Source organism: Bufo bufo, chromosome 2 (genome assembly GCF_905171765.1).
Source record: "Bufo bufo chromosome 2, aBufBuf1.1, whole genome shotgun sequence".
In the NCBI taxonomy this organism is placed as follows: domain Eukaryota; kingdom Metazoa; phylum Chordata; class Amphibia; order Anura; family Bufonidae; genus Bufo; species Bufo bufo.
The window spans coordinates 665681449-665693923 of NC_053390.1; positions in this window are offsets into that span (position 1 = coordinate 665681449).

Consider the following 12475-nt stretch of genomic DNA (forward strand, 5'->3'; position numbering starts at 1 on the left):
TTTGTGGAGGAGGCCTACCTGCAGGGTGATTGTCGTAGTCTCGAATTTCACAATACCATCTCCCAAGGGCTGTCCATTCAGGGTGGTAATGTTCAGGGGTCTAGACTTAGGAACAAACGGGATGTTGTTCTTTCTTGCAAAAGTGTAGTCCAAGAATATACCCGCAGCTCTGGAATCCACAAAAGCCTCACAGAAAACAAGCTTAGAAGATAAATGGATAGTAGTCGGAACAGTAATCTTGGTCTTGGAGGATCTACCTGTAAGGTCTAAGCCAGCTCCTCCAACACTGGTTAGACCCTGCCTTTTACTGGACGGGAGGGGCAGACAGATACTAAATGTCCTTTAAGTCCGCAGTACAGGCATAGGCCCAATGAACGCCTCCTTTGTTTCTCTGACTCAGTTAGGTGGAGACGGCTCACCTCCATGGGTTCCACAGGTGTCTGGGGTTCAACAGAGGTTTCAGGTTCTGGCTGAGGTGGTGCTTGGAAGTTAGGGGCCAAACGGTAAACTGGCCTAGGAAACTTGCGGGTTCTAAGTCTCTCTTGGCACCTTTCATGGTACCGGACATCCAGACGAACACACAGCTCTATGAATTTCTCAAGGTCTTCTGGGAGATCTTTATAGACTAATTCGTCCTTGATGCGATCCGTAAGACCCTTTCGAAAGGCTGCACGTAATGCCCTTGAGTCCCAATTTGTTTCAGCAGCAAGGGTACGGAACTCAATAGCATACTGTGCCACAGATCTGGTGTCTTGTTGTATGTCCAAGAGGGAGTACTCAGCTGCAGAAACTCTACCTGGCTTGTCAAATACAATCTGGAGAGAGGCCAGAAATTTTTCAGCATCTTGGAGTACAGGATCGTTGCGTTCCAAATAAGGAGAGACCCAGGCCAGGGCCTTCCCCTTTAACAAGGAAATTACAAAAGTCACTTTGGCAGACGAAGTGCTAAAAGTCGCAGGGTTGTTGCGGAAATGCAAACGGCAAACATTTAAAAAGCCTCTGCAGTCCTCAGTATCACCACCAAACTTGTCAGGCAAGGGAAGTTTTGGTGGTACAGAAGAGGCGGGTTGGACCGTAGCAGGAGTAGGATCCGGAGTCTGAACCGTTGCAGAGGAACCAGGCAAACAAGATTTGAGCATGGTGCAAAGTTCATCTAACTTGGCGTCCAGGGAAGAAAGATGCTGTTCATGAGCTCCGATCAATTGTCCCTGACGTGTAATCGCCTTAACAATCTCAGCAGGGTCCACTGCCATTGTGGCCCGTTTATTATGTAAGGTACCTGCAAAAGGTAGTGTCCGAAGTGGAAGTAGTGTGCTTGAGATCCAGGCAAAGCGTCGTCAGGCAAATAGTTCACAATCAAAATCCGGAGAAGAGTCAGGCAGGCTAAGGTCATTCACGATCTGGCGGCAAGGTACAAAATCAGCAGGCTGTAGAATAGTCGGGATATCAGGCAGGAGTTCAATACAAGGAAGATCACTGAAGTCAAAACACCCAGGGAAGAAATCCAAATAAACGGGCACTGAGTGATGTCCTCACTTCCTATTTAAAGGCTGTCCAGATTGAGAATTGTCCACAGCTGGCAGCAGGTGGAGCTAGAGAATATGATGTAGTGTTGAACACAGTAAGGACATTCCCAAAGTCTAGATCTCTTCTGTAGCACAACAGGTAAGGCTATGGTTTAAGAGACCAGGAAGATCCCGGTTCGAATACAACCCGGGTCATGACAGGTACACCCAGGTTTGACAGTGCACTGCAATTCCTGGGCTGTCTACAAGATTCAACTGGCACTGTATTTTCGATTTATTTCTCCAACTGGTATCCACACGCAACATATTGGGGGAGATTTACCAAAACTGCTGCAAAGGAAAACTGGCTTAGTTGCCCATAGCAACCAATCAGATTCCATTTTTCATAGCTCCTTTAGAAAATGAAATGATCGATCTGTTTGGTTGCTATGGTCAAGTAAGCCAGCTTTCCTTTGCACCAGTTTTTATAAAGCTCCCTCATAGAGTCTTATTGCACTAAATGTAAGGCTTGTATCAAAATGAAAAGGGGTGTTCTTCGTGATTTGCTTCCATCAGTTGCAGCATATCAGAATTCATGTGGAGAGACCAGTTCCGCAAAGACACATTTTAACTAGTGTTGAGCGGGCACCAAAGTGCTTGTGTGCTCTGGCCGAACACGTCGGTATGCTCGTGTCTTCTACCGAGCACCTTAGCACAATGGAAGTCAATGGAATAACCCCAGTCACCCCCTGCTCGGAAGAGAAGAGGGTGTCTGGTTCATAAAAAAAAGTTAGAAATTGATGGAAACCCCATCAAAATGGTTTGGCAACAGCATTAAGAGGAAAGCTGGATGTGTCTTAGACTCCTATTTACGACATACAGTAGACAACCACGCAAAGGCTATATGCCAAAAGCCAGGTATGTGCAAGCCATCAATCTATCCATGAGACAGATAACAGCCTTTGGCACTATGAGATATTCCAAACCATCTCTCATCTGACTGAGAACCAGTAAACCTCTAAGACACATCCAGCTATTCTCTTAATGCTGTTGCCAAACCATTTTGATGAGGTTTCCATCAATTTCTAACCTTTTTTTATGAACCAGACACCCTCTTCTCTTCTGAGCAGGGGGTGCCTGGGGTTCTCCCATTGGCTTCCATTGTATTATATTGTATTAGAGCAGTGATCTGTGGACGACACTGAAGGGGGGATCTGTGGACGACCCTGAAGGGGGATCTGTGGACGACCCTGAAGGGGGATCTGTGGACGACACTGAAGGGGGATCTAGGGAGGGGTGTGGGGATGTTGGGGTGGGAGGTCCTGGAGGGGTGTTTGGGTGGGAGCTCTGGAAGGGGTGGGAGGTCCGCGAGGGGGTGGCATACATTTCTTTGCTATGGGGCCCAGTCATTTCTAGCTACGCCCCTGATTGGTAAGATTGGGCGGGCACTGGAGCGATAGAGCGCCCTGTTGTAGGAGAAGCCGGCGGGAGATGAAAGGAGGAGGGGCCAGCTCCTGGTGGTGTCGGGCACACGGCGCAAGCATGGCTGTGGAGGATCTGACTGAAGCCTAAAGACCAGACATCAAGGTAGACCTGCAGAAGAAGGTAACAGCGCAGTATGTGATGTATACATGTGTGTAATGTAAGTAGTGCAGTGTGTGATCATCACATACTGCACTACATACATTACACACATGTATACATCACATGCCCCCTCACAGTAATAATGTCAAGATATGTGCCCTCTTCACAGACGTAATGCTCACACATGCCCCCTCACAGTAGTTATGCCCAGATATGTGCCCCCTCACAGTAGTTATGCCCAGATATGTGCCCCCTCTCAGTAGTTATGCCCAGATATGTGCCCTCTTCACAGTAGTAATGCTCACTCGTGCCCCCTCACAGCAGTTATGCCCTGATTTGTGCCCTCCTCACAGTAGTTATACCCTGATATGTGCCCTCCTCACAGTAGTTATGCCCAGATATGTGCCCCCTCACAGTAGTTATGCCCAGATATGTGCCCTCTTCACAGAAGTAATGCTCACATGTGCCCCCTCACAGCGTTTGCATTTCTTTCTGGCAAACTACCTGGTTCCGGCCCGCAAAATTTATACCAAGTCTAGTGCGGCCCTCAGACGAAAAATGGTTGGGCACCACTGTATTAGAGCATCCAAATTATTCGGCAGAGCACTCGGATCTGCAGTTCGGCCGAGCATGCTCGCTCAACACTACTTTTAACACTCTGCTTCTGCTTTTTGCCAAGCACACATGCAACAGGTCAGCCAGTTTCATAGGTAGAAATCTTCAGATGCCCTTTATGTTACCATTAGTGTTGGGCACGAATATTCGAATCGCGAATATTAATCGTGAATATTGACACTTCGAGAGTTCGCAAATATTTAGAATATAGTGCTATATATTCTTATTTTTGAATAGTCTAGATTTTTTTTTTATCTGAACCTTGATCTTTCCCTGCTTCTTGTCTGTGGGCCAATAAGAAGGCTGCAATGTCTTTGTCTTAGCTTAGCAACATCCCTAGCAACCAATAGGAAAGTTGCCTACCCCTTATTATATAAGAACCTCCCCAGCAGCCATTTTCTACAGTTTGTTAAAGTTCTGAGAGAGACAGCAGTGTCATTGCTGTGCTCTGTGCTTTCCACTCATTACATTAGATAGATAGGTAGTTAGCTTATATATATAATACAGACACTTAGTGGGAGATAGTCAGTGTAGGTTATATACTGATATAGTGTAGCTGTTGCAGTGCAGTGTGTTAGGTAGTGTGATAGGTTCTGCTGTCCATAAGTACATGCTACAGACATAGTGCTGTGATGTCACAACAATACTTAGTGCACCAATCAGTAATATGTAGTCAGACCTGCTAAAGTGTGAAGTTTCACGTATTGCGCACAAATATTTGCATCATTAGTGCCGATTAGCGCAATCGCGAATATATTGGAGCACTCTATCTCCATATAAAGCTATTTTTAATGTTCTGCCGTGCCAACCGTATTCTCCAGTCTCAGGAAACTTCTGGCAGCTTGGAAAATGTAACAAAAGTGACCCACGACTGTATTACGCGTGCATCACGCGAATATTACATTGTCGATTTTTGCAATCAAGAAAATAATCGCAAATTCTCGAATATATGATGAATATTCTACAAAATATTCGAAAAATATTACCATAGTTACCATACACAAAAGATAATCTTCAGCTAGAATGCAGCCAGTCAGTCTTCCATCAGATTATTTGTATGACTGCTCTGTGTCATTGGACATTGTGGACAATCATTTACACACTTGGACTGGCCCACAAGGGCACAGGTGAATCAACCGGGGAAGCCCCTGAGCAAGGTGGGCCCCTAGTACCCCATCCCTTGCACAGCACCTTGACCAACCTAGTTTCATGTAGTTCATACAGTGGGCTCCAGAATGAATTTTACTGGTGGACCTTAAGCGCTCCAGTCCAACATTGATCATTTAGGTTTAACATCTAAATGATCTTTGGCTGAAGTGGTCAAAATCCTTCGTTTTTAGCCAACATTTATCTTAGTCTATGGGCAGCTTTAGGACGGCATTACAGTGGAATGAGAATACGATACAATATACTTTATTGATCCCGAGGGAAATTTCAGAATACAGGATGACCCACAACATCTGCAACCCATCGTAAATAACAGTGCATTTTATAAAGAAGGCTATACATATGAGATATACCACTTATTCTTCTACAGCTGTCTCTCCAAATCCTCCCACACATATGAATGCTTTTCCAAGTATAAATATGTAGTGAATGGGAAAGGCGAGAAAGCTACTACTAAACTACTTTTTAGCTATCTGCAAACAAAAGGCACTGGCTTTGAAATCCAACATGCTTATCCTTATGCCCCTGTATATATGCCACTGGAGGAGAGTCAGGAGGCCACGGTACACATTTGATGATCGGTCAAACCTGGGTTTAGACTATACATATCTAACGTGTATGGCCAACTTTAGACTTATGAAGTTGATGACTAGTGATAAAAGAACATCGGCCGGGACGGTTCGCGAACACATACTTTGCAGCCACCAAATACTTACTAGAAGAGCACAAATAGTCCCACAACATGGACAGTGACATATCAGAGGGAGATCATTGGCAAAAATTCCCACAAAAAATATGTATTTTAATCAGGGGCCATTTTTATGCGTCTTAAAGGGAAACTCTAGGCATTCACCTGACAGAAAAGAACTTGTGATGATGTGGCTGGAGGTACATTAGGCGGTCACTTTATAAAAATTTTACTGTAGGCCAGTACAGGCCCCAAAAATTAGGCATTCATCTGACAGAAAAGAACTTGTGATTATTTGGCTGGAGGTACATTAGGCGTTCACTGGATAAAAATTTTACTGTAGGCCAGTACAGGCCCCAAAAATTTGGCATTCACCTGACAGAAAAGAACTTGTGATTATGTAGCTGGAGGTACATTAGGCGGTCACTGAATAACAGTTTTACTGTAGGCAGTACAGGCCCCAAAAATTAGGCATTCACCTGACAGAAAAGGCCTTTTATGCAGCTGTATATTCATAAGACAAGGACCATTCTTTGTTCTAAGTGGTGGCGGATATGCGTGGGCTGGCATGAGGTAATTCAATTACAAGTGGTCTTCACAGTTGTTGAATTCCTGCGAGATCCATGCCTCATTAATTTTTTTAAATCTAAGCTAGTCCACACTTTCCTGAGCTAGGCGAGTGTGCTTATTGGTCATGATCCCTCCTGCTGGGTTCAACGTCCTTTTGGACAGGACACTCGGCGAGGGGCAAGTCAAGAGTTTCATGCCAAATTGTGCCAGCTCTGGCCACAGGTCAAGCCTGCACACCCAGGGGTCCAGGCGTTCACTGGATAAAAATTTTACTGTAGGCCAGTACAGGCCCCAAAAATTTGGCATTCACCTGACAGAAAAGAACTTGTGATTATGTGGCTGGAGGTACATTAGGCAGTAAGTGGCTAAAATTTTTACTGTAGGCCAGTACAGGCCCCAAAAATTAGGCATTCACCTGACAGAATAGAACTTGTGATGATTAACATAGTACATAAGGCCGAAAAAAGACATTTGTCCATCCAGTTCGTCCTGTCATCCTGCAAGTTGATCCAAAGGAAGGCAAAAAAAAAAAAAACCCTGTGAGGTAGAAGCCAATTTTCCTCACTTTAGGGGAATAAAAAATTCCTTCCCGACTCCAATCAGGCAATCAGAATAACTCCCTGAATCAACGACCCCTCTCTAGTAGCTATAGCCTGTAATATTATTACACTCCAGAAATACATCCAGGCCCCTCTTGAATTCCTTTATTGTACTCACTATCACCACCTCCTCAGGCAGAGAGTTCCATAGTCTCACTGCTCTTACCGTAAAGAATCCTCTTCTATGTTTGTGTACAAAGCTTCTTTCCTCCAGACGCAGAGGATGTCCCCTCGTCACAGTCACAGTCCTGGGGATAAATAGATGATGGGATAGATCTCTGTACTGACCCTTGATATATTTATACATAGTAATTAGATCTCCCCTCAGTCGTCTTTTTTCTAAAGTGAATAACCATAATTTTGATAATCTTTCAGGGTACTGTAGTTGCCCCATTCCAGTTATTACTTTAGTTGCCCTCCTCTGGACCCTCTCCAGCTCTGCTATGTCTGCCTTGTTCACAGGAGCCCAGAACTGTACACAGTACTCCATTTGTAGTCTGACTAATGATTTGTAAAGTAGTAGGAATATGTTCTCATCACGGGCATCTATGCCCCTTTTGATGCAACCCATTATCTTATTGGCCTTGGCAGCAGCTGCCTGACACTGTTTTTTGCAGCTTAGTTTGCTGTTTATTAAAATTCCTAGATCCTTTTCCATGTCAGTGTTAACGAGTGTTCCACCATTTAGTATGTACAGGTGACTTGCATTATTCCTTCCCATGTGCATAACTTTACATTTGTCAGTGTTAAACTTCATTGGCCACTTATCTGCCCAAGCCTCCAGTCTTTCCAGATCGCTCTGTAGTAGTATACTGTCCTCTTCAGTGTAAATTACTTTAAACAGTTTGGTGTCATCTGCGAAAATTGATATTTTACTATGCAAGCCTTCTACAAGATCATTAATAAATATATTTAAGAGAATAGGGCCCAATACTGACCCCTGAGGTACTCCACTAGTGACAGTGACCCAATCTGAGTGTGTACCACTAATAACCACTCTCTGTTTTCTATCCCTCAGCCAGTTACTTACCCACATACAGACGTTTTCTCCCAGTCCGAGCATTCTCATTTTATATACTAACCTTTTATGTGGTACAGTGTCAAATGCTTTGGAGAAGTCCAGATATACGACATCCATTGATTCGCCGCTGTCAAGTCTAGAACTTACCTCCTCATAAAAACTGATTAAATTAGTTTGGCATGACCGATCCCTCATGAAGCCATGCTGATATGGCGTTATTTGCTTATTTCCGTTGAGATGCTCTAACATAGCATCTCTCAGAAAACCTTCAAACAGTTTACCCACAACAGATGTTAAACTTACCGGCCTATAGTTTCCAGGCTCTGTTTTTGGACCCTTTTTGAATATTGGCACCACATTTGCTATGCGCCAATCCTGTGAAACATTCCCTGTCAGTATAGAGTCCACAAATATCAGAAATAAGGGTCTGGCTATGACATTACTTAATTATCTTAGGATACGGGGGTGTATGCCATCCGGTCATTTATTTTTACATTCAGCATTTCATCTGATAGTTTATTTTCCTCAGTGAATACATTGGAGAAAAAAATATTTAACAGCTTTGCTTTCTCCTCGTCGCTCTCTGCGACTCCCCCCTCATTACTCTTTAAAGGGCCGACACCTTCAGATTTATACTTTTTAACATTTATATAATTGAAGAACATTTTAGGGTTAGTTTTACTCTCTTTGGGCTGTTTCACACGAGCGGATGCCGTGCGTGACATCCGCTCCGTGAATGACAGCCAAGACCCGATGCAGACTGCAGAGGCATGGAGCATTAACATGACTGATAATGCTCCGTGCCTCTCTGTGATCTCTTTACTACGAAATCACAGTGACAACTTTATCTCACTGTGATTTCGTAGTAAAGAAATCACAGAGAGGCATGGAGCATTATCAGTCATGTTACTGCTCCGTGCCTCTGCAGTCTGCATCGGGTCTTGGCTGTCATTCACGGAGCGGATGTCACGCACGGCATCCGCTCGTGTGAAACAGCCCTTTGGCAATTAATCTCTCGGTCTCTAGTTTGGCCGCTTTTATTAGTTTTTTACATGTTCTATTTTTTTCCTTTTTAGTTTTTCAGTGCTTCCGTGCTACCCTCCTGTTTTAGTGTTTTATATGCTTTCTTTTTGTCATTTATTGCTTTCTTTACAGTTCTGTTTATCCACATTGGTTTCTTTTTGTTCCTTAACCTTTTATTCCCATACGGTATGTACCTCTCACAATGAGATTTTAGGATGCTTTTAAAGATATCCCATTTTGTGGCTGTAATTTTATTTTTGAAGACTTTGTCCCAGTTAGTTAGGCCTATGGCTTCTCTTAGTTGGCTAAATTTAGCTTTTTTGAAGTTTGGTATTTTTATTTCTCCCTGTAGAAACGCTCTTTTGAATGATAATTGGAAGGTTAATAATTTATGGTCACTATTTCCCAGGTGTCCCCCAACCTGCACGTCTGTTGTTCTGTCAAGCCTATTGGTTAATACTAAGTCCAGTATGGCCGTCCCTCTAGTCGGGTCCTGAACCAGTTGGGAGAGGTAATTGTCTTTGGTTATTGCCAAGAACCTGTTTCCTTTATGAGATATACAAGTTTCAGTTTCCCAGTCTATATCTGGGTAGTTGAAGTCCCCCATAATAACCACCTCATTATGATTTGCCGCATTGTCTATCTCATTTAGTAGTAGATTTTCTGTGGACTCTGGTATATTAGGTGGTTTATAGTAAACTCCTATTAGTAATTTATTATTGTTTATAGCTCCATGTATCTCTACCCACAGTGACTCCACATGTTCATAAACTCATATTAGTAATTTATTATTGTTTTTAGCTCCATGTATCTCTACCCACAGTGACTCCACATGTTCATGTCCCTCACTTATATCTTCACGGAGGTACATTAGGCGGTCACTGGATAAAATTTTTACTGTAGGCCAGTACAGGCCCCAAAAATTAGGCATTCACCTGACAGAAAAGAACTTGTGATTATGTAGCTGGAGGTACATTAGGCGGTCACTGAATAACAGTTTTACTGTAGGCAGTACAGGCCCCAAAAATTTGGCATTCACCTGACAGAAAAGAACTTGTGATTATGTGGCTGGAGGTACATTAGGCAGTAAGTGGCTAAAATTTTTACTGTAGGCCAGTACAGGCCCCAAAAATTAGGCATTCACCTGACAGAATAGAACTTGTGATGATTAACATAGTACATAAGGCCGAAAAAAGACATTTGTCCATCCAGTTCGTCCTGTCATCCTGCAAGTTGATCCAAAGGAAGGCAAAAAAAAAAAAAACCCTGTGAGGTAGAAGCCAATTTTCCTCACTTTAGGGGAATAAAAAATTCCTTCCCGACTCCAATCAGGCAATCAGAATAACTCCCTGAATCAACGACCCCTCTCTAGTAGCTATAGCCTGTAATATTATTACACTCCAGAAATACATCCAGGCCCCTCTTGAATTCCTTTATTGTACTCACTATCACCACCTCCTCAGGCAGAGAGTTCCATAGTCTCACTGCTCTTACCGTAAAGAATCCTCTTCTATGTTTGTGTACAAAGCTTCTTTCCTCCAGACGCAGAGGATGTCCCCTCGTCACAGTCACAGTCCTGGGGATAAATAGATGATGGGATAGATCTCTGTACTGACCCTTGATATATTTATACATAGTAATTAGATCTCCCCTCAGTCGTCTTTTTTCTAAAGTGAATAACCATAATTTTGATAATCTTTCAGGGTACTGTAGTTGCCCCATTCCAGTTATTACTTTAGTTGCCCTCCTCTGGACCCTCCCCAGCTCTGCTATGTCTGCCTTGTTCACAGGAGCCCAGAACTGTACACAGTACTCCATTTGTAGTCTGACTAATGATTTGTAAAGTAGTAGGAATATGTTCTCATCACGGGCATCTATGCCCCTTTTGATGCAACCCATTATCTTATTGGCCTTGGCAGCAGCTGCCTGACACTGTTTTTTGCAGCTTAGTTTGCTGTTTATTAAAATTCCTAGATCCTTTTCCATGTCAGTGTTAACGAGTGTTCCACCATTTAGTATGTACAGGTGACTTGCATTATTCCTTCCCATGTGCATAACTTTACATTTGTCAGTGTTAAACTTCATTGGCCACTTATCTGCCCAAGCCTCCAGTCTTTCCAGATCGCTCTGTAGTAGTATACTGTCCTCTTCAGTGTAAATTACTTTAAACAGTTTGGTGTCATCTGCGAAAATTGATATTTTACTATGCAAGCCTTCTACAAGATCATTAATAAATATATTTAAGAGAATAGGGCCCAATACTGACCCCTGAGGTACTCCACTAGTGACAGTGACCCAATCTGAGTGTGTACCACTAATAACCACTCTCTGTTTTCTATCCCTCAGCCAGTTACTTACCCACATACAGACGTTTTCTCCCAGTCCGAGCATTCTCATTTTATATACTAACCTTTTATGTGGTACAGTGTCAAATGCTTTGGAGAAGTCCAGATATACGACATCCATTGATTCGCCGCTGTCAAGTCTAGAACTTACCTCCTCATAAAAACTGATTAAATTAGTTTGGCATGACCGATCCCTCATGAAGCCATGCTGATATGGCGTTATTTGCTTATTTCCGTTGAGATGCTCTAACATAGCATCTCTCAGAAAACCTTCAAACAGTTTACCCACAACAGATGTTAAACTTACCGGCCTATAGTTTCCAGGCTCTGTTTTTGGACCCTTTTTGAATATTGGCACCACATTTGCTATGCGCCAATCCTGTGAAACATTCCCTGTCAGTATAGAGTCCACAAATATCAGAAATAAGGGCCATGGCCGTGTAAGATCTTCTAAAAAGGCCAGAGATTTTCCTGGCCTGCCGCAAGACGTCCTGGACCCTGGGGTATTTGGCAACGAATCGCTGCATGACTATAAGTTCAGGACGTGTGTAATTTTTCCCTGTTTCAGCGCGCTCAACAGATTGGCACCGTTGTCGCACACCACTTTACCAAGTGGTGTGCCGGGGACCTTCCATTGTGGTGTGCCAATGGCGACAAATTTTCTAAATGCTTCCGAGTCTACCAGAGTATATGTCAGTAGTTGGCAGGCTAGCAGTTTCGATAAGCCAGCGATCAGCCGTTGGGCAAGAGGGTTATCCGGTGTCATCAACATTTTATGCTCAAAGATTTGGGCCACGGAGCCTGCCTTCTGCCAGATGAACGTGACAACGACACGGTGGAAGGTGGAGTGGAGGACAAATGGGAGGAGAGAGGAGAAGGAGAAGAGGCAAGAGGCAGGACGTGGAGAGGAGAAGGAGAAGTGGCTTTGTAGGTTCTGATGGCGTTGCTCCCTCTGGGCTCGTGATGGGAGGCCAGCTGTCTTCTTATGGCGGTCATCCCTAGGTGAGTGTTGGGCTTATGCGTTGACAGCACAGGCTGCAGATGGCAACACTATTGTCAGAAGCTGACACGTTAAAAAAAGCCCACACTGCGGAGACATGTGCCAGTGTCCTGGGAGTGCCAGAAGTGACCGTGCATGGTGAATGGCTCGTTCCAGATACATTTGCAGTCTGCTTTTTCCCTCCTGTGCCCTGCGAGCTCTGCCTGCTTCTCCTCCTTTTCTTCCCTCTCTGCTGCTCCATCTCTCCCTCTGAACTCCCCTCCTCTTCCTCTCTTGTGGGCACGCACGTGACGTCCATCGACACGTCATTATCTTCACCTTCACTACCACTGACATTTGAGATCTCGGAGTAGGCAGC